General features: G+C 41.7%; 2 protein-coding genes and 1 long non-coding RNA gene across 3 annotated transcripts in view; all 3 read left to right on the top strand.

Annotated features, from left to right (window-relative positions):
- HADHB (hydroxyacyl-CoA dehydrogenase trifunctional multienzyme complex subunit beta) overlaps positions 1-20,646 on the top strand; it is a 249,494-nt gene that overhangs the window by 53,608 nt on the left and 175,240 nt on the right. The window lies entirely within an intron of this gene.
- RAB10 (RAB10, member RAS oncogene family) overlaps positions 1-20,646 on the top strand; it is a 52,535-nt gene that overhangs the window by 7,574 nt on the left and 24,315 nt on the right. The gene's annotated exons all lie outside the window — the stretch shown is intronic.
- Positions 4-20,464, top strand: LOC135982108 (uncharacterized). Its single transcript, XR_010599298.1, has 2 exons — positions 4-8,415; positions 9,637-20,464. It is a non-coding gene; the product is annotated as an uncharacterized LOC135982108 (long non-coding RNA).

Here is a 20,646-nt window from a genome sequence, read left to right as displayed (position 1 = left end):
GTTAGGCTCAAAGGTGCCACAGGACCCTCTGTTACTCTGAATTCTGTTGATTCTAGACAATCTCATCTCTCCAATTGCTAATGACTCCTTTAATTCCTCATGCTCTTTATGTCAGGGGTATCAAATTCATCCAGAGGAGAGGGATAAATTCTGTTTTGTTATGGTCCATGGCCCAAGATACAAATTCAAGACTTGCATACTCTCCAGAAGGCACAGTGGAATGCCCACTGATTTCTGTAGGAGGCTTTCAGAGAGATTGATGGTAGAGAATATGGCCTTTATTTAGTAACTGTCTGATTAGTTCGGAGCCTTTTGTTATGAGGATAACATGCTTCTCTTTAGGCCCACTGCTATTTCCTTTTCCATCCTTTTATCCCCCTTTTTTGATATCTTTGAGTATCTCCTGTTCTCTTGTTTCCCTCCCTGCAGCAGTTCCAACCTGCCCTATCTCCATTCCCTCCATTTAAATTAAATAGTAAACATCATTCAGCGGGGCAGGGAGCTCACAGCTCTGAGGTGTTTCAGGCTGTCTGCAGACCTTGTCAGATATCACTGTTATACTCAGTTCACCTCTTGAAGGCTCTAAGCAGCCATGAGGGTTAAGATTCTATTTGAAAAACAAAAACCTCAGATTGTGGATATTTCAAATGTCATGTAGGCTGTAAGTTTGACACCCCTGCTCCAGGCTTGAAAGCAATTTTAGGGTTGTTTTGTAATAGGCATAATGAGGAGCTTGGGCTCATCACCTCAGTGTTTTTTAGAGTAGCTGTTACTTGAAATTAGAGGCTAATATTTATGAACAATCAAGCTTTCAACAAACTTAAGTGGCAAACTAAAGGAGAATCTAGTAAACCCTATTAAAAACCCACTGGATGGCTTTTGTTCAGGGTGGGGAAAGAAGAGCCTGGTGCAGCAAGAACCCTTCTCTTGTGCGGAGAAACTTGGAGTAGAGGTTGCCATTAGGGATGTAAAATAATAAACAGTTAACTGGTACGCATTAGTCTTACCAGTTAACCCCCCCACCCTAACCATTAACTTCAGCTGCGTCAGCCAGAACGGCCCCAGTCCCTGGTGCGCCCCTTGGCCAGAGTGGCCCTGGCCCCAGTGGTTAACCGGTTAAACGATATAATTTTAATCATTTAAATGGTTAACTTTTAAAAACAATATTTCTGTCCCTAGTTGCCATGGATCTGTAGTTTCATGTTACATGTTTCCTTTGTGCATTTAGCCACAGATGTAGGGAGCTTTTCTTTTCATGCCTGAAGAGCTTACTTGTGTTTCTCCCCGACTATCCTCCCCTGCCCACTTAGTAGTGGGTGAGTTAGATAACAGAAATAATTTAACCTACTGTGTAGTTAAACTAGCTTGATCTTTGTTGGCACTGGGAGTACTAAGGCTGACCTAGATTTGAAAGACCTGGTCTAAGCAGGGTTTTGAACCCCTCTACTTGGAGCTGTCTAACTTGCTTCAGGGGGGCTTGCTGCCCTGACTGGGGCTTAGGTCTGAGCACCAACACCTTGGGATCCATACCATTAGGACATGCTTGTGATGGAGACCTTACAGTCCAGGACCCTTGATCTGCCTTCGGATTAACAGCCAGTTCTGAAGATACCAAAGTTAGTGAACCCAGCATTGGTAGCACCAAAACATGTACCAGCCTTTCTGTAGCCCATTCCAGTTCTACCTCAAGAAAGAGGACCTGGGAAAGGGGTGCAGGTTCTGGAACCTCCATATGCCAAAGCATTGGTTAGCATGGGGGAAAAAAATGCTGCTAGGCGGTATTTGCTTTTTGTGGTGTACCCATCTGGCACAAGGGAGTTTTTTCAATATTAAAATCTGCCTTTTCCTAAGAGTAGGTGGGAAGTGTGTGCCTTGGCATCTAGGACACTCTGGGCCCAAGACTTGAGCTTCAGAAACCTTCTAAAAAAGCTGTGCCTATTGGGACCACGCACATGCATCCATTGTGACAAGGTTCACAGCTGAAGTTAAGGGCTGTGTGGTCCAATAACTTCAGTTCCTATTCTATAAAATTATGCATGTAGAGGAGGCAGAGACCTTTTGTATTAGGAATGTTGCCGATATGAGTGAGGGTTGTCTCTGGAATAGAGCTTGGTGCATATTTCAAATAGCATGTTGACAACCATGTCAGAACTCTACAACGATTACACCTGAATTGCTGATCGCTTTCACTTTTTTCTTAAATGAATGCAGCAACTTCTATTTTCTTCTCAGGTAGATAGCAGTAGGTAGGAATGCATCTTTCTTAGTGTGCATGCTTGTATCTTTTCATCAAGATTTTCCTAGTGGACATATGGCCAACGAACCTACACTGCTGCCAGTGGTGGTTCTTGTTTCTTCTCTAGCAGCATCTTGCAGTGGACCTGTTTAGATCTGTCTGAAGGGGTGTAACCAGAGTGAAGTATATTTCTTTCAACTGCTCAGTTTGTGCTACACTGAAATTGATAGTATAAAATTTTTTAACCTATGAAGTTCAAATCTTACACCTTTCTTTTTAGTGGCAAATTATCAGTTGATCTCTGATATGTCTTTGCATGTCAGATGATCAGAGTAGCAAGAATGCCATTCAGAAGCAAAGTTTCTGGAAGGTCTGGAACAACCATTTAAATTGTCATTTTTAGTGGTGTTTTGGTGATTGTCATCAAATGTCTTCGATTCTAACTATTCTGCTTTCCTGCTGCAGTAAACCAACTTTCAATAGTACATATGATAATGAATCTGAAGAAAACTGTTTTTCTTCACTTGGTCGGATGTGAACACTGGTCACCTGTCCACAGTATTGATCAGCAACTTTCACACTTACTATAGTTAGTCTGAGAAGTAGTGATGGCCAAACAATGAGATGAACTAGCCAGTCTTGCATGTTGTCAGATGCCCACTTGGTAGAAGATCCTAGATTGTAGCAAAGCAAACCCTCATAATAGGAGTAGGAGGAATCATGAACTATCAAAACATCACTGTAGTTGACTTCAACCTTTCTGCAATCACTAATTGCTCCTTCAGTTCCTCTTCTCCCCATCCCACCAGGTTTTTAGACAAATACATTGTTTGTGCAGATTCCCTACAGAAACGCACTGAAAATCCACTTTCATTTTTTCCTGAAATAAATGTTTCACAGCCTTTTTAATGGAATGGAAACGTACTATGTATTCCTACTAAATAACCTTTAGCAGTCATTACATGATTTCAGCCCATGCCATCAGAGAACTAATCAAATCATTCCCAAATGGTGGCGGGGAAGCTATGCAGAATGCACCAAGGCTCTTGAAGTAACATGTCAAGTCAAAGGCCTGCCAAATTATGTTATGGAGCAGAAGTTGGGGTTTCTGGAAAGGAGGGTGCAAGCCATCAGAAGAAGACCGGTGTTGAAATGACAGATAATGTAGTGCTTCTTTGTCAAGGTTGAGTGGTGCCTGTTGGCCTTATGGTGGACCTGATGTTTGTCCTTTTCTTTAGGGACGTATTCACTTTTATGCTAAAGATCCTCCACTTCACATGAGACCTTCATCATCTATGCTTTCTGGCTCATTCAAGAGGCCAGAAGACTTCAATGATAAGAAACAATGAAGGATGATGATTCAGACACATCTAGGCTGCAGCTGTAGGACATCATCCCAGGGGGAGGGATAGCTCAGGGGTTTGAGCATTGGCCTGCTAAACCCAGGGTTGTGAGTTCAATACTTGAGGGGACCACTTAGGGATCTGGGGCAAAAATCTGTCTGGGGATTGATCCTGCTTTGAGCAGGGGGTTGGACTAGATGACCACCTGAGGTCCCTCCCAACTCTGATATTCTATGATTCTATATCCTTATCCTTCTTAAATTCTTCCTTTGAAATCCAATATGGTGAAGTGTGTATGGGAATAGGGAATAATTTCGTAATTGGGCATTACTTCATGAGACGCTCAAATAACTTTGGTGCTAATATAAAAATGTATATTAAAATTTTCCTTGTAACTTTTAGTTTCTTGGTTTGCATTGCTTAGCAACTCCTGTTTTACACCTCTTTATTTTGAACATCAGTAATCTCTTGAATAAAGGTATGACCTTTTATTTTTTTCCCCAACTGTATGTTTCAAGTTTTTACTGCCTTGAATAGAAATGAGGCAACATGTATAGAATCATAGAATATCAGGGTTGGAAGGGACCTCAAGAGGTCATCTAGTCCAACCCCCTGCTCAAAGCAGGACCAATTCCCAGCTAACTAATACTATAACAGTAATGCATAGATGCTCCTTTCCTTAAGTGCAACAGTGTGTTCACTTTCTAACAATTCATGTTTTAAATAGAAGTCTCTTAATAGTTGCCCTCAGTGAGTAACTAGTCTGTCTTTAAAGCTGATGTTTTTACTTGAAGGATTCCTTGACTTCTATGAATATCCATGGCTCCTGATATTTTGAGACAGATCAAAGATTCTAGTGAATTGTGCTGGATCATCTGTTCCAGTTGTGACTAAGCAGATGAGATGGGACTTGTGTAGCTTAAACTGGGCACAACTTCAATAAGCAGATCTCCTAAGTTAGTACTAGACCGGTGGTGCCCTCCTCAGGGAGCCCAAAACCATAAGTCACTGTTGCTAAGGCAGAGAGGCAAGAGTGAACTCTGCAGGAGCTTAAACTGTGTGACAGGTCCATGCCATACCAGTCTGTCTGCTTCACCAGCAGACTCCTCCAGATGCGCTTGCCTTGCAGGCAACATTCAGTGTTCCAGTTCCCCAGAGGTATCCTTCTGTAGTGTCTAGTCCCTCATTGGACATTCACAGGCATTAACCAGATCTGCTCTTTCTGAAGAAACTGCAGCCTGTTGCCTCAACTGAGGATGCACACCTTACTTTAATAGAACAGCACTGACATGGCTTATACTATAACTAAGATTCAAGTGATATTAAGCAAGAGGGGAAAAGAATAGGTATGCTTACCGCTAAAACCAAAATAACATGCTTTTTAGTGACTAAGGCCTGGTCTACACTACAAAATTAGGTCATTATAACTGCTGCCCGGGTGTGAAAAAAATCCATCCTCCCCCACTCCCCTTCCTGGGATGCAGTTAAACTGACCTAACCCCAGTGTAGGGGTCGACAGGAGAATTATCACCCTTCAGGGAGGTAGAGTACCTGTGCCAATGGGAGAACCCTTCCCATCAGCATAGGTAGTAACTTCACTAAAGTGTTACAGTGGCTCCACTGCAGCATGTTAAGTGTAGATAAGCTGTAAAACTTAACTTTAGCAAGTTACAATCTTTGATAAACCAGCTTTTTCACTTTTCAAGCTACTAGCATCTCTAACAGTTCAGGCAGGAGGATCAGTTGTTCAGAATCAGAGAGTGGTGATCCTTTTGTCCCCTAAGTGATGGATTCTAAGATGGCTCTTTGCTTCTGCTTATTTCCCAAAAGTCACTGTTTTGTCTCCAGAGTCTGGATTACCCAGTGTTTTTCTTTTGCTTGTTGACACCCCATCTCTCATTGACCCATGTAAAATGGGGCTTCCATTGCTTTGGTTTCACAATACCCAATTCCCATTAGAGATGCGGAAATAGCTACCTTCCCTCCTGTCTGGGAGAGAACCTGTTTCTCCCTTTGTTTGGTTATACTCCAAAGCATGAAACAGTAAGTATCCATTTATCAATTGTATTAATCACCTGTCACTGGCTTTCATAAAGATCTTACTCCACACTTTTTTATAGTACAGTAGTATTGAATATAATCAGTTGATTGAATTGCTTAGTCTTGGGGTTCTTACCCTGTGGTGTCTGGACCCTGATTGTCACAACACAATACAGACTTAGGGAATCTGAAGAGCCTCCATCAATAGATGTTTGAAATTGCCATCTTGCTCTTCAGAGGCCTAGATAATTCCTGCAACTAAAATAAAAGGCTAGCAAAATAGTCCCTTACCAGGCAAGCGGAGTAAAACTGATAAGGAATGCATGAGGCATGGAGTGCGCTGAACCCACTGCACCTTCAGTGGATCCTCCAAGTTGACTTTGCAGGACCTTCTTCACCACTGATAAAACCTATTGTGCTCCTAAACGGGCACTCCTCTGGGTGAGATTTGGATCCAAACACTGAGATGGAGCCTCTTGCTGAGGGCCTTGGTTCCATGAGGTGTCCTTGCAAAGTTAACTAGAATGTTGCCCCGACTTGAGTCCTGACCCCACAGGCAAACGCTTTGACTTGTGTGGTGCTTTTTAACTGGAGTTGGTTGGCTTGTCAGGTAAAGGCTGTAGCTCCAGTTAGCACAAATTATCAGTTGCTAACACAACCACTCTATAGTTAAATTAGCCTGGTCACACTGCAAAACACTTAAGAGGAGTTTGTGATTTAATTCTACAATGAAGACATACCCCGTTGTCAATGTAGTACTGCTTGGGGTGTGCTGGCAGGCTCAAGAGCAAGTTCTGTTAAGTTTCTCTTTTGGGATGAGTAAAATTTTGAGGTAGCAATTTCTCTTGACATCTATGGGCTGAAGTTTCTTATCACCACATCTGCTTAGATCTTCTGGATTTTTCCAAAACCCTGAGTGATGCATAAAGGTCTGTGAAATGCTTATCTAGCCATGCCATACTGTGGATTTAGCTTGTTGGTGGGGGTGGTAGAGGGAACTAGGAGTACTCAAAGCTGCATGATTCCTATCAGTGAGTAGCAAATTTGAGTCCCTCTGACTAGAAATTACATTGGGTTTTCTGCATTGTTAAGTTAATGGTTTTTGATGTGGAATGAAATAGCAATGCTGTAACTTAGCCCACTGGAAAAACAGATGTATTGTTTTAAAGCAATACTTTGCTTCTGTAACTGTATCCAACTCTCTGGTATTTGCCTACTTAATCTAATGTTTCAGCTATCAACGTTTTCCAGAAATCAGCAGAGAATAGTGGACTGACTGTCACTTCAGCTTCTTGCCCTGATTGGCTTGTTGAATTGAGGGATGTCAACTCATGATGCTGAAAAACTATCTCTGCCTTACAAAAGCTTGAGGTTACTCTGTACTCTGTACCATAGCTAATTGTTTATTCAAGACGCTTTTGAGACTGTGTTCAGCCCCTCTGTTCTGGATGCCAGTATAACTGCTACATTAAGGATATACTTCCACATGCATTCAACTGTAACCGTTTCTGTAAACTCTCTATGGTTTTTCTAGTCAGTGTGGCACATGTGCACGTTCCTGAGCTTTAAAGGTCAATGCTATGACTGTTAAAGGTGTTGAGGTTCATGTCCATTTAATTCTGGTCAAAGTGAAATATGCTGCCTTTAACACCTAGACACTGTAGTTCATTCTTTGAGGCCTATATTTGAAAGTCCAGATCTTGCTCTTAACTAGAAATGCCTTGCTCTAATATTGCAAATGTCCTCTAAAATGTTGAATAGGCCACAAAATCAATCTTGGACCCTAATCTAGAGAAGGAAGGCCTACAATTTAAACAATAAAAAAACCACCCCAAAACCTACTACTTATAACTTAGGCTATGTTTTAGTCATGGGTGTTTATGGTAAATGTCATGGGCCGTTAATTTTTGTTTACTGCTCATAACGGCCCGTGACCTGTCCATGACATTTACTATATACCCCTGCCTAAACCTTGGGAGGAGGGCACTGGCGGTGGGCATGGCCCTGAGGGGGCTGGGGCAGGCTCCTTACCTAGCTCCACGTGCTGCCTCCACTCCATCCCAAGCCCTGGTTCTGCAGCTCATTGGCTGGGAACTGTGGCCAATTGGAGATGCAGGGGCGGTGCCTACGGTCGGAGGTAGCACATGGAGCTAGGAGCTGACGGACCAGAGTTCCTGTTGCCCTTCCAGGGAGCTCCCCCCACGTAAGCATCACCCTGCACCCCAGCCCTGCGGCCCCTCCCTCCAAAAAAAACTACCGTGTGCTGCAGGAGACCTGAGACTGCCCCCGCAGCAGCCAGTGCGACTGGCCATGGGGCTGATCAGGCAGCTCCTGGACCAGCCACACCAGACTGCTGCAGAAGTCACGGAGATCACAAAGTCATGGAATCCGTGACCTCCATGACAAACATGAGCCTTACTTATAACTAAAGCAAAACAGACCTTGTTCAGGCTCTCTAGCAGCAGGTAGTGTTTGTTTGCACATGTTCCTCCTTACTATTGGGGGAATTCTGCAACAAAAACTATTTTAAAATTCTGCATATTTTACTTGTCAAAATAATACAATGTATTCACACCAGTTTCAATTATTTTGGTAATTTATTTCAAAATACCTATCAGCAACTATGTCTGTAACAATACAGACAACAAAAAAGATTCAGGAAACATTTTTTGACACCAAAAGCTTGGAGAAGTCTGGGTAACGGAGGAGCTGAGGGAGAGGGGAGTAATTGCTGGGAGGGAGCCTGGGTGTGAACTTGGAGGATGGTTGGGTGTGGGTGGGAGAAGTATGGAACAGGTTTTTTTGGATGGAGTGGAATTGTTATAGAGCCTCCACCATGCGGACCCTGGCTGACCTCTAGCCTCTCTCATTCAGTCAGGCACATCTGCCCCGTCCCCATGGTGCTCTGCACCCCCACTCAGCCACTCTCTCCCCCCCCTCCTCATGTGGCCCTGCATCCTCCACCGCCACCTCCTCCCTGTCCCCATGTGGCTCTGCGACACCACTCCCATTCAGCTCCTACCCCAGTCTGTGACCCACCAGCAGTCCCGTGTGCCCCATGCTATCCGTACCTCCCCTATCCCATGCCTCCTGACCTAACCCCATGGGCAGGGCGCTGTGAGGAAGGCAGCTCCTTTCTCTTCCCTATCTGTAGATGGGGCTGCTCCTGCCTGGGAGTGGCTGCCCTCTGTTCTGGAACCATAGCGGCCCCTGGTGGGCAAAAGGAGTAAGTCGGTGGCATGTATTTTCTGTGTGTTGGGGGGGGGGGGAATTCTGCACGGCACATGAATTATGCATGTGCACAGTGGTGTAAAATTTCCCCAGAAGTATCTTCCTATAAGGGAGTCTAAAACACAGCTTTAAGTAAGTGTGTGTGTGTGTAGTAGGAAGAGAGCCTGACATTTTCTTACAGCCTGACTTTTGCTAACTTTGCTTTATATCAGCAAAGCTTGCCCACTACTTTAGCTCAGGCCTCTGATGCAAGGGCTTGTATTTCAGGCTCTCTTCCTACTATATTTCCCCATTTTTGTCTTTTTATGGGGAGGATGTTTACCCATTGTCCCGGAAAAGCACAATGCATGGACTGAAGATGACCTAGCAGGCTAACCACTGTTTCAGGAGGCTGTGCAACAAAGACCGCAAAATTGTATAAAGTGTCAATTAGCCTGAACTGTCTGAAGGGTGTTCATTTTGATCCAACAGTCTGACATGAACCATTAACCAAGAGGGCAAGTTTTGCTGAGAGGTTTGAAGGACTGGATGGGGTTAGGTCAGGAGGCACAGGATAGGGGAGGTACGGATAGCATGGGGCACATGGGACTGCTGGTGGGTCACAGGCTGGGGTAGGGGCTGAATGGGAGTGGTGTCGCAGAGCCACATGGGGACAGGGAGGAGGTGGCGGTGGAGGATGCAGGGCCACATGAGGAGGGGGGAGAGAGTGGCTGAGTGGGGGTGCAGAGCACCATGGGGAGGGGGCAGATGTGCCTGACTGAATGAGAGAGGCTAGAGGTCAGCCAGGGTCTCCATAAGAGAGGTTGTAGGGGACACCTGGTAAGCTTAATCAAGTGAAGACTGTTGTATTATGATTCCGCTAATACTTTTGTCCTAAAGTAAATGTGCTGTGCATTGTGAAGGCTGTGTGGTCATCTCTCCACTGACTTACTGCTGTCATAAATAAAAACTTAGGCTAGTAATACAGCAGTTGGGGGCAACTATATACAACACTGATGCAGCTCAAGCTGGTAAGGAAACAAGCTTCGATATTAAGCTTCAAAGGAGTAATGAACATGAAGTTTTTAAAGAAAAGCTGTTAATAGCCTTCAAATTATGGTGGTTGCTGTGTTGGCAATGTTGTTACTAAGGCAAACAAGTTGAACACTTTTCTTTTAAACCATGCTGTCAGTCTAAGTGGCTCAAACTAGCTAGGGTACTCTCTCACAAGGATACATTTCATTTTATATTTGGCTTGTATCCTGAGGCCAGAATTAGTGTTCATGTAGGTAGCAGCATCAGATATTTTCTGTGCTCTGCCAAAAGCATTAATTCCGTCAAGTTACTTTCATATTGCGTGCCATATTCACTCTTCGGTTAACCAGTTTAACTGTATATTAGGTGCCTTGAGAGGCACATGAAAACTAACGTTGTCTAATTTTGGTAAAATGGGTGTTTGGTTGTAAGCATATGAACATTCAGTTACAAGTGATCCAGTAAAACTGGTAAAGGCAATAAGAGGCCTGAACTAAATGAGTCTGTTCCATGTATTGGATTCCAGACTCTTCCCTACAGTGATTTTTTAGGAATGGTTCCAATCTGTCCTCTCCTTGTCAGGAGCCCTCTGTTGCGACATGGCTGCCTCACGTGACACCAACTTGAAAACCTACATTGATAAGAGATTTACTGCCCTGCACTTATTTCCAACGTAGGGAAGTAGAAATATCAATTTTAGAAAATGGACATCAATTTGGGGAGGGAGACAGAAGAAACAGCAGTCAAGGAATTAGAGTTAATGAGCTCATTTAGGGAAAAATTACATGCTGTTTTAGCAATTTCAACAGGTGTTTTCTTGTTAGGGGCTCTTACTTTAGTTTTCCCACCTTACTGGACAATGAAGATTTTTGTCTTTCTCCACTATAAATAAAACACTCTTGAAAGCAGTTACGACAGAAAATACTTGCTTTATTCCATTATCTGTCTTGTTTGTGGGAGCTTTAATACATGGCTTAATCTCATGAATACCAAAATGGCGAGGATTTTATTCCCCTGAATGAATTAGCTTCTTCACTGTTGAAACTATGCTGCTGTTTTTTTTAAATATAGAGCTGACTGGGTTGTGTAGGTGATATCAGCAGGAAACTTAAGATGCATGCCTGTTAAGTCCGCTTACTAAGTAGTGTTTTAACTGTCGTTTCGCATAACTTAGTTTAAATAAAGTCTTCCACCAGGAAAAGCTTCAAGAAATTCTAGGAATTTCCGTCAAATGGGGCAGATACCCTGCGGGACTTCAATATAGCAAACATCTCTCTATTCCCATCCCTCGAACAGTGGTTCAGACCTTTTTATCCCCAATACAGGTTGGGTAAAACTCGTCTGGTGACTCAGTACATCAGCCCTGTTCCACCTAACGTTTGCTGATGGAGCAGTGCTGCTACAAGAGGCGGTGAAGCTGGCTTCCCTGCACAGAATTGAGGGGTAAAACAGCAGGCATGTATGGGGGGTGATAGCGAGGTAACATAAGACCCGGTTCAAAATGGATGGTTCTATTCAAACGACATCCTCATGGGTCCATTCAGTAGTTAGGATATGTCAAAACTTAAGTTGCCGGTGCAACCTTAATTTGGACCCTTTGTGCATATGTTATGGTAGTCTTAATTACATGATCATACTAGTCCCCACCCGCCAGGATCCCAGCCTCATTCAGTGCACAGGATGGACCTGTTCTGGGGATGAATCAGGGTTATATAGTGAAACTTTTCATAGGACCCCTGCTTCATTTGTCATGGAAGCTGGAAAGGTATGCAAGACAAATCAGACTCCTGAAAGGGTGGTACAGTCATCTAGAAAGGTTGAGAGCCATGGACTTAAGTCAAACTTTCTAAATTAGTTATGAACTGTGTTCCTTGCTTTCTAGAGGCTGACTTGGGACTCGGGGGTCTGATTTGCAGAATTGTTGACCACTTCCAGTGTCAACTGAAGTCAATGGGAACTGCGCTCCGAACATACAAAAGTGCTATATAATAAGTATTTTGAAATGTCAGGTCCTCTAGCATCTCAAATTGGTCATCCCAAATTAGTGAATACTCTTCTAATCTGTGCTTCAGTTCCCAATCTGTATGAGTCTAATAGCCACTCATCTCACAGGGTGGTTGTGAAAATTTTATTTAATGGTTGTGTGTGAAGCACTCAGATTGTACAATGACAACTTCATTTGCTTTTCCTTGTCAACCTCTGAGCTCCTTAAATTCCTACTTAGTGAATTTAAAACTGGGCGGCACTTTAAGTAAGCATGGGCTAGAATTGACAGTGCAAAAGTTCACATCTTCAGTCTCAAATCTAATATAGAAATTTTATAGGAAGATTGTCAGGAGTAATAGTTCTTAATCAAAGGGTGGTTCTGGCCTGAAAGCTTAATTAGTATCAGGTAGTACAGTATCTGGGATGAAAACTGAATAGATTTTGGAATAAACTAGAGCATTCTTTTACTGTAAACATTAAAACACTGGGTTAGATGAAATATTTCTCCAATGCAGAGGAGAAATAACTATTCAGATGGCTTCCATCCAGATGAAACTATCATCATTGCATGGAACACTTGTTTGTAATGGTCTGTACTTGCAAGTGTTGCATGCTGTTAATTGGTGTCTGCAATGACAGTTAATGTTACTTTAGAAAATTACTTTGCAGCAATCCCGTTATGGCTGTGATGCAATTAAAACAGATTAAAACTTGTCTTTTTATGGAAATGCATGGTGGGAAATGTTCATTGTTAATGCCTTTGAGGATTTACTTTTCAAATTTAAACACTGCATCAGTATATCAAGGAATACTTTTAAAACTTAGCCAGAATAGCTCTTGGTCATGACTCATCTTAACTAGAAGAAACTGAATACTTTCAGCTGTCTGCTTGTGCTTTTGCTGGTGGCTCACTTAGAAATATCCTCTGAAGGTAAATGTCCTTTTATAGTGCTTCCTCAGCAAGTCATAAAGTGTCTGCATAGGGCATTCCTCTAATGAAATGGGTTTAAAGCCATGAAGGGCAGGTTTAGTTCCTCTTGTGGAAAGTGTTCCATACTTCACATAAGAAGCAAACCTCTAACTTTATTTATTTACTCTTTTGTTTCACAAGCTTGAACCAATTTATATTTTAAAATGACTGTTTTAATCATGTACCCTCAGAAATAAAGCCAGATTGGTCATGTATTAAAATAACTTTGTAGTAATTCCTCAGAAATGATCCGTTCCAGCAGTGTAGTGATCTTGTGAATAGTTAGCCGTGTTTGAGCCCATGATCTTTATCTAAACTAACTCCATTAGCTGGTGTGAGCACTAGGCTAGTTTCTAGGGCAATATTGGTGGTGATGGGGGGCCTTCAACCACACAGACATCTATTGGGAAAATAACACAGCAGGGCACAGATTATCCAATAAGTTGTTGGAATGTACTGGAGACAATTGTTTTTTATTTCAGGTGGAGAAAGCTACTGGGGAGAGGGTGTTATAGATTTGATTTTGACAAATAGGGAAGAACGGGTTGAGATTTTCCAAGTGGAAGGCAGCTTGGGTGACAGTGATCATGAAAGAGTTCATGATTCTAAGGAATGGTAGGAGGGAAAACAGCACAGTAAAGAATGGATTTCAAGAAGGCAGATTTTAGCAAACTCAGGGAATTGGTAGGTAAGAGCCCATGGGAAGCAAGTCAAAGGGGAAAGAGTTGGCAGTTTTTCAATGAGACATTATTAAGGGCACAAGAGAAAACTATTCCGCTGTCGAAGAAAGATGGGAAGTATGGCAAGAGACCACCCTGGCTTAACCAAGAGATCGTCAATTATCTGAAATGCAAAAAAGAGTTCTACAGAGAGTGGAAATTAGGTCAAATTACAAAGGATGAATTTAAACAAATACTACAAGTATGTGGGGACAAAATTAGAAAGACCAAGGCACAAAACGAGATTACACAAACTAGAGACATAAAGGGTAACAAGAAAACAAATTATATTAGAAGGAAGAGGAAAACCAAGGACATGGTAGGCCCGTTAGTCAATGGGGAAAGAGGTAAGAATAATAGAAAATGTGGAAATGGCAGAAGTGTTAAATGACTGTTTTTGTTTGTTTTTTACCAAAAAGTGTAGTAGCTGGCATAGAGTACACTTTTATAAAGCTTGCGGACAATACCAAGCTGGGAGGGTTTGCAAGTGCTTTGGAGGATAGAATCAAAATTCAAAATCCATCTGGACAAACTGGAGAAATGGTCTGAAGAAAATAGGATGAAATTCAATAAGGACGAATGCAAAGTACTCCACCTAGGAAGGAACAATGAGTTGCACACATGAAAAATGGGAAATGACTGTCTAGGAAGGAGTACTACGGAAAGGGGTCATAGTGGATCACAAGCTAAATATGAGTCAACAGTGTAATATTGTTACAAAAAAAGCAAATGTCATTCTGCGATGTATTCGCAGGAGTATTGTAAGCAAGACATGAGAAGTAATCCTTCCACTCTACTCCGCACTGATTAGGCTTCAATTGGAGTATTGTGTCCAGTTCTGGATGCCACATTTCAGGAAAGATATGGACAAATTGGAGAAAGTTCAGAGAAGGGCAACAAAAATGATTAAAGGTCTAGAAAACATGACCTATGAGGGAAGATTTGGGGCGGGGGGAATTGGGTTTGCTTAGTCTGAAGAAGAAAAGACTGAGAAGGAACATAAGTTTTCAAGTACGTAAAAGGAAGTACGTAAAAAAAAAAATTGTTTCCTTAACCTCTGAGGATAGGACAGGAAGCAATGGGCTTAAATTGCTGCAAGGGTGGTTTAGGTTGGACATTAGGAAAAACTTCCTACCTGTCAGGATAGTTAAGCACTGGAATAAATTGCTCAGGGAGGTTGTGGAATTTCCGTCATTATCTAACTTGCTGTGGTCTAGAACAATGGTCCCCCAAACTTTTTTTTAATGTTGCACCCCTGTACCCATAATGTAATCTGTCCGGGACCAGGGCCTTGGCTGGGGGAAGGGCTGGGGCTGAGGCAGAGCTGGGCTGGGTGGTGCTCCCTCCCACCCCCATGGGGGCTGGCCCAGGCTCCACCACGCCCCCCAACCATTCCTCTGTGACCCCGCTGCACCCCCGCAACATGCATCCGTGTGCCTACCCCCTCCCTGCATGAGAAGACTTTGCATCAAGTTTTGTAAAGTTTTGTTTTAATAATTTTAGCATGGAGGTGGGGTATAACCAGAGTGAAGTATTATTTCTTTCAACTACTTTATGCTACACTGCAAAATTTTATATTATCAATTTCAACTTGTGAAGTTCAAATCTTATACTCTTTTGTTTAATGGCAAATTACCAATTGATTTCTATGTTTTTGCATTTCAGATGTGTGAGGTGCTCAATACTGAAATGGGGGGCATATAAATACCAGAGACTGGGGGGGGGGGCGGGGGGGGGAGGAAAGTTGCTTTCTTGGAGAATGGGATTTTTCTCTGCCACCCAGTTCCTGTGTCATGTTAAGCAAGTTTTTTAACGGGTGGCAGTGAATTGTGTGCCTCACTTCCAGGGTGTCTCAAAATGGTTAAAGTCTGGCAAAGTTCTTTTTCTTTTAGAAAGCAACTGCAAACAAGCTTTTATTGAGAAGTATTAAGCACTCTCAGGGCACGTCTTCACTGGCAATGTTAAAGCGCTGCCGCGGCAGTGCTTTAATGTGGCTTGTGGAGGTGCCGTGACTACTCAAGGGGAGTAGCTCCCAGCGCTAGTGCACTGTCTACACTGGCACTTTACAGCGCTGAAACTTGCAGTGCTCAGGGGGGTGTTTTTTCACACCCCGAGCAAGAAAGTTGTGGCACTGTAAAGTGCCAGTGTAGACAAGCCCTTAATTTGTAGGGTCCACTGACAGCTCTGCTTGGAATATCAGCACAGTATCTCTGGGAAGAAACACAGGCCCCATGGAATAAATACGTGACTTAAATTGCTACACTACTGGAAATGATACAAATAGTGGAAAGTAAGCAAAATTATTCCCGTATTTCTGAAACGTGTAGAAAATGGCTTTCTTGGTAATTCTTTCAAATCTAGGATTCAATCCTGGAGGATATCAGAATGATCTGAAGTATGCAAATGAGTCTGCAATAACTTAAAATCTTAACTTCCCGGTGGGGACAAAAGGCAATCCCCCTGTGATGATGCTGCCCGTGGGAGCCTGCTGAGGTCACTCAATCAGGGTGAACTGCAAACAAACCCCAAACGCTGGTGGATATTCCAATACTTAGATTTACCAACCAGCACAGAACAGCTTCTATAGGACCTCACTGGTTACTCAGAAGTTTAAGGGAACTGCGTTGTTTGAAGTACCCAGCCTCAGGCCTCCATCCAGACACACGTCAAACATAAGATTTTCAGTAATCATCATCATATAAAAGAAAAGGTTCTTCCAATCCCAAAGGATCAGCCACATACCCAGGTCCAATTATAACTTAGATCTTGCCCAAAATATACACTATAGTCAATTCTTATTAACTAAACTAAAATTTATTTAAAAAGAAAAGAGTGATCTTTTAACTAACACTCTATGAACATACAGACTTGAATTTAATTCTTGAGGTTCAGGTACATAGCAGAGATGAATTTGTAGTTGCCAAAAGTCTTTTTAGAAATAGTCCAGAGGTTATAGTCCAATGTCCGTATTCAGGGTGACTTCAGTCAGTGACTGGGGATCTCAATCCTTGTGGCTTAAGGTTTCCCCCTCTTGAAACCCAAAGCAGATCTGAGATGAAGAAGGATCGTGACCCAGGGTGCTTATACATTTCCAGCAGCCTTTCGGCCTGAGAAAACAATAAGCTTAACTCTCCTTCTTCCAAACATCCTGGCAATTAGCACAGGGTAATTTATCCATTAAACAGTTCAGATACAGGTTACCCCAACCTTCAAAGAGACACAGAGACAATAATACTATTTCCCTCAAGTGTCTTCCTAAATACTAATACTCCTTTTTTGGTCTTTGAATCAAAGCTATAGCAATAGACAAGACTTGTTGTCTTACATCACAAGACCTGAGCAAACAGCTCCCCTTCTATCTCTAACAATGCAGACTTGCATTTCAAAGCTCTATTCATTTATAGATCTTCCTAACCAGTCTCTAAAGTTCGGCCATGGGTCAGGTCAGTGTGTGAGTTGATTAACTCTTTCTGGCCTTGTCACCTTTTAGTGAGAGATTATATTATACTCATAACGTGTGTGTTCTCCCCCCCCACCCCCCCCATAAACTGGCAATCCTTGATAAGCAAGGGGCATTTCCCAAAAGAAAAGCTCTGCGAAGCTTACACCCTATGGAGGTTTTTTTCTCAAATTATTTTCCTTGGTGGATTCCTAGATATTCAGAAAACACTACAAGACTTTCCTTCCCCTTTTCATTGACTAAAATTAGTAGCCCACTAAAGACTCTAGATTACTGAGACATTTTGATCATGGTGTGGCATTCCTATGTGCCCTGTGGTGTGTAGGTGGTTTGGAAGGAAGGTAATGCATAAGACTTCTCCAGCAGGTTATCTATGCTATGAAAACATTTGGGAAGCCTTGCCTTAAAATGTGAGGAAATGTCAACAACTAGCATGCTAGCCCTTAGGGTACTAACCCACAGGTTGGCTTTCAACCACTAGTCATTTGTAAATGAAAGACCTGGTTGAATCCCTTGGATCCCTTCACAACTCAGATGTAGGTTTCATTTTTAGAAGGTACACTAAACATTTTTAAGTGATTTATTTTGAAAACTTTTCAGATTAGTTTTACAGCTATATCAGAAAACGAATGATTGGTTATTTCACTTACTGGTAATTGAAGCAGATATTTATGAAGTCATTGGGAGGTGAACTATCTCCAATTCAACAGGTTAATCATTAATGTTTGGAGGATTTTCTTGCCACGCTGTATTATCAAATATTAGGGTTGGAAGAGACCTCAGGAGGTCATCTAATCCAATCCCCTGCTCAAAGCAGGACCAACACCAACTAAATCATCCCAGCTAGGGCTTTGTCAAGCCGGGCCTTAAAAACCCCTAGGAGGAGAACATCACCAGACAGACATTTAAATTGCTTTATTTAATTAAAACAACCTTATGTATTCTGGATTTTTTTCTTCAACAGCAAACATGTAATATTTCAACAAAACAAGCATATGAATTTTTTAATTTAGTTAAACATTCAAGTTTTTTAAAATCAGGTTTGATTTTGTTACATTTCATTTCACTATTTTAGTTAAATAATTTTATTTAAAAAACAAAAACAAAATTAAGTCAACTATGTCAGCCAGGTCAACATGAGAAACTTAAAATATTGGCTTCTGCAGCTAACTCAGTTGTCTTCACCTTCATTTTCCTGTTTGTTCATAATCTGGAAAAGAAAAAAGCTTTCCTGCTTTTTCAGGTTCCAAACGATTTCTCAATTTAGAATGAAGTAGTCCAAATGAAGAAAACATTCTTTCTACATTGGCAGAAGAAGCTACTGCTTTAAGTGAGATTATCACTTCGACATCTCTGAATCCAAGTGCTTAAGTGACTTTCTGTTCACTGGTGTGACTTTCTTTAAAACATCAGCAAACATATATTTCTTGAATGATTCAACCTTAGCTCTGACGTTTATTATAGTTGACATTATGGAGGGATGATTGCTGGATGTCCATGCCATAGCCAACTCCTCTTCTTCAGCAGTTAAGTTTTGACCCTGGTACCGAGTGTTGAGAATATTTCCAAGAAAATGAGCTGGAGATAGTGCTTGTCCCATTTGTTTTTTTAATGCTTGTAATTTAACTGTCATTGCATATTTCTCTTTTTAAGATCTCACTCAGTTCCTTCCAAATTTCAACAGCGTCAGCAATAAAACAGCCGCTTCCCTGCATTTTGTTCAAGCCTACAGAAATAGGCTTCAGGGTACTCAGCATGTATTCAACTTTTTTCTCTTAAACCCGATGTTGAGAACTTTGGCTGTGACAGTGCCATCTATTTTTTTCACAATTTTGTTCACAAACTGTCATCAGATTAGGCCAGTTCTTGATATAGTGCTCAAAACAGTCCACTACTGAGTTCCATCGCACCTCTCGTGGGAGAGTTAGCTTGGTTTCTCCCACTTTTTTCAGAGTAGCTGCTACAAAGTGGTTGTTACGGAAGTATTTTGCAATTTCAACAACATTAGCCTTCATTTCTGGAACACTGAAGTTTTTGGCTAGGAGGTGCATCAAATGAACACTGCAACCGTATGTTAGCTTGGGACTCTCTCTTCTAAATTTCTTCTCATCTTGGATACATTTGCAGCATTGTCTGTGACCAAGCTGCGTACTAGACATTTGAATTTTTTTTCAGTTTGTTATAGCTTTTACTGCTACTTCTTGTAAGTATTCTGTGTGTGCATTTCCTGATGTATCAATTGTTTCTGTAAGGAGGACCTTCCCTCCTTCTGTTGTCACACAAGCACATACAACAGGACCATTGTGGACATTGCTCCACCCATCAAGACTCAGGTTAACAATTTTGACCTCTAGATCTTTTGCACACTGCTCAATTTCTCTTTCATACACTTTATCCAGCAATTTGCCTGCGAACATTTGCTATGTTGGGTGGACTGTATCCTGGTCTTAATGACTGAACCATGTTAATGAAGTGTGGGTTCTCGATCATACGGAAAGGAGAGTTTGTTGCATAAACAAATTGGGCAATTTTTTCATCAATTACCTCTCTTTGTAATCTGCTGGTTCTTCTCACAAACTTATCTATGGTGGTTTCTGGATGATGGAGATTTTATTTTTATTTTTTTCGCTACAGGTGATATACTGTGGCTATGTGACATACATGATGTGACAAACACCATCACTGGCAGATAACTCTGAAACTATAGAAAATGATAGTGATCTTGAAGGAGGATAGTCTTCAGAATCCTGTATGTTGAGGATAGATTCTCCTAAACAAAATAAGTCAATGCAGTTATTTAATTATTATCATACTGCTCATTTTTTTCAGTACTCCAATTCACTGTTTATGCTGAATAACTTTATTGATCAGTATTGGCTTGGTCTGAATGCTTTCCTCTAGTGGTGGAATATGAACATAATCACCAAGCAAGATTGAAGCCTTCAGTGTGACTAGGTTTCTCTGCCAAACATGTCAGTTTTGACAACCAAGTGTATTTCAAAGTACTCATGCCTTTGCCATAACTTAATCTCTGTGAATCAGTTTTCAGTTCTAGTTGCTATTTTAACAAAAACAAAACAACCCCCCCCCCCCAAAAAAAAAAAAAAAACTCTTCCCACTTTACTGCTGAAGATGACCTGTGCTGTTCCTAACAGAAGTGTTTTACCCAAGGCTCCATTAAATCAGTGTCCGGTTTCCAAAGCCATTCCAGAGGAGATCACTTGTATTGGATTGTGACTAGCTGGAAGTCAGAAGTGTATGCATGTCATAAAATGAATAACTGCAGTGGAATGTGTACAAAAGGATTTTGTGATGTACCTTGGGTTTTGCAATGACCTAAATATCCAGTGCTACATAATAACATGTATCAACAGTTCCAAAAGTTAAATCATCCATATGTCTAATACTTGTCAGTGCCCAGAGACTACATAGTGGAGAGTTCTGTAAAGTAAAGAAACAACGAAAGCAGTAGTCTAGACAAGACAAATGTGAAGGCCTTATAATTGTAAAAAGAAGTAGGTTACTTTGAACATGACCAGCAAAGAAAAATAAGCTTGTCCTTATTCTGTAGCTTTGATATTTTATGTAATATCTCTTGGTTTCAAAGTTTCTGATCTGTTTTACTTTAGAAACTCAGGTTCTGACTA

Source organism: Chrysemys picta, chromosome 3, assembly GCF_011386835.1.
Source record: "Chrysemys picta bellii isolate R12L10 chromosome 3, ASM1138683v2, whole genome shotgun sequence".
Taxonomy (NCBI): Eukaryota; Metazoa; Chordata; order Testudines; family Emydidae; genus Chrysemys; species Chrysemys picta.
This window is presented reverse-complemented; position numbering and strand designations above follow the sequence as displayed.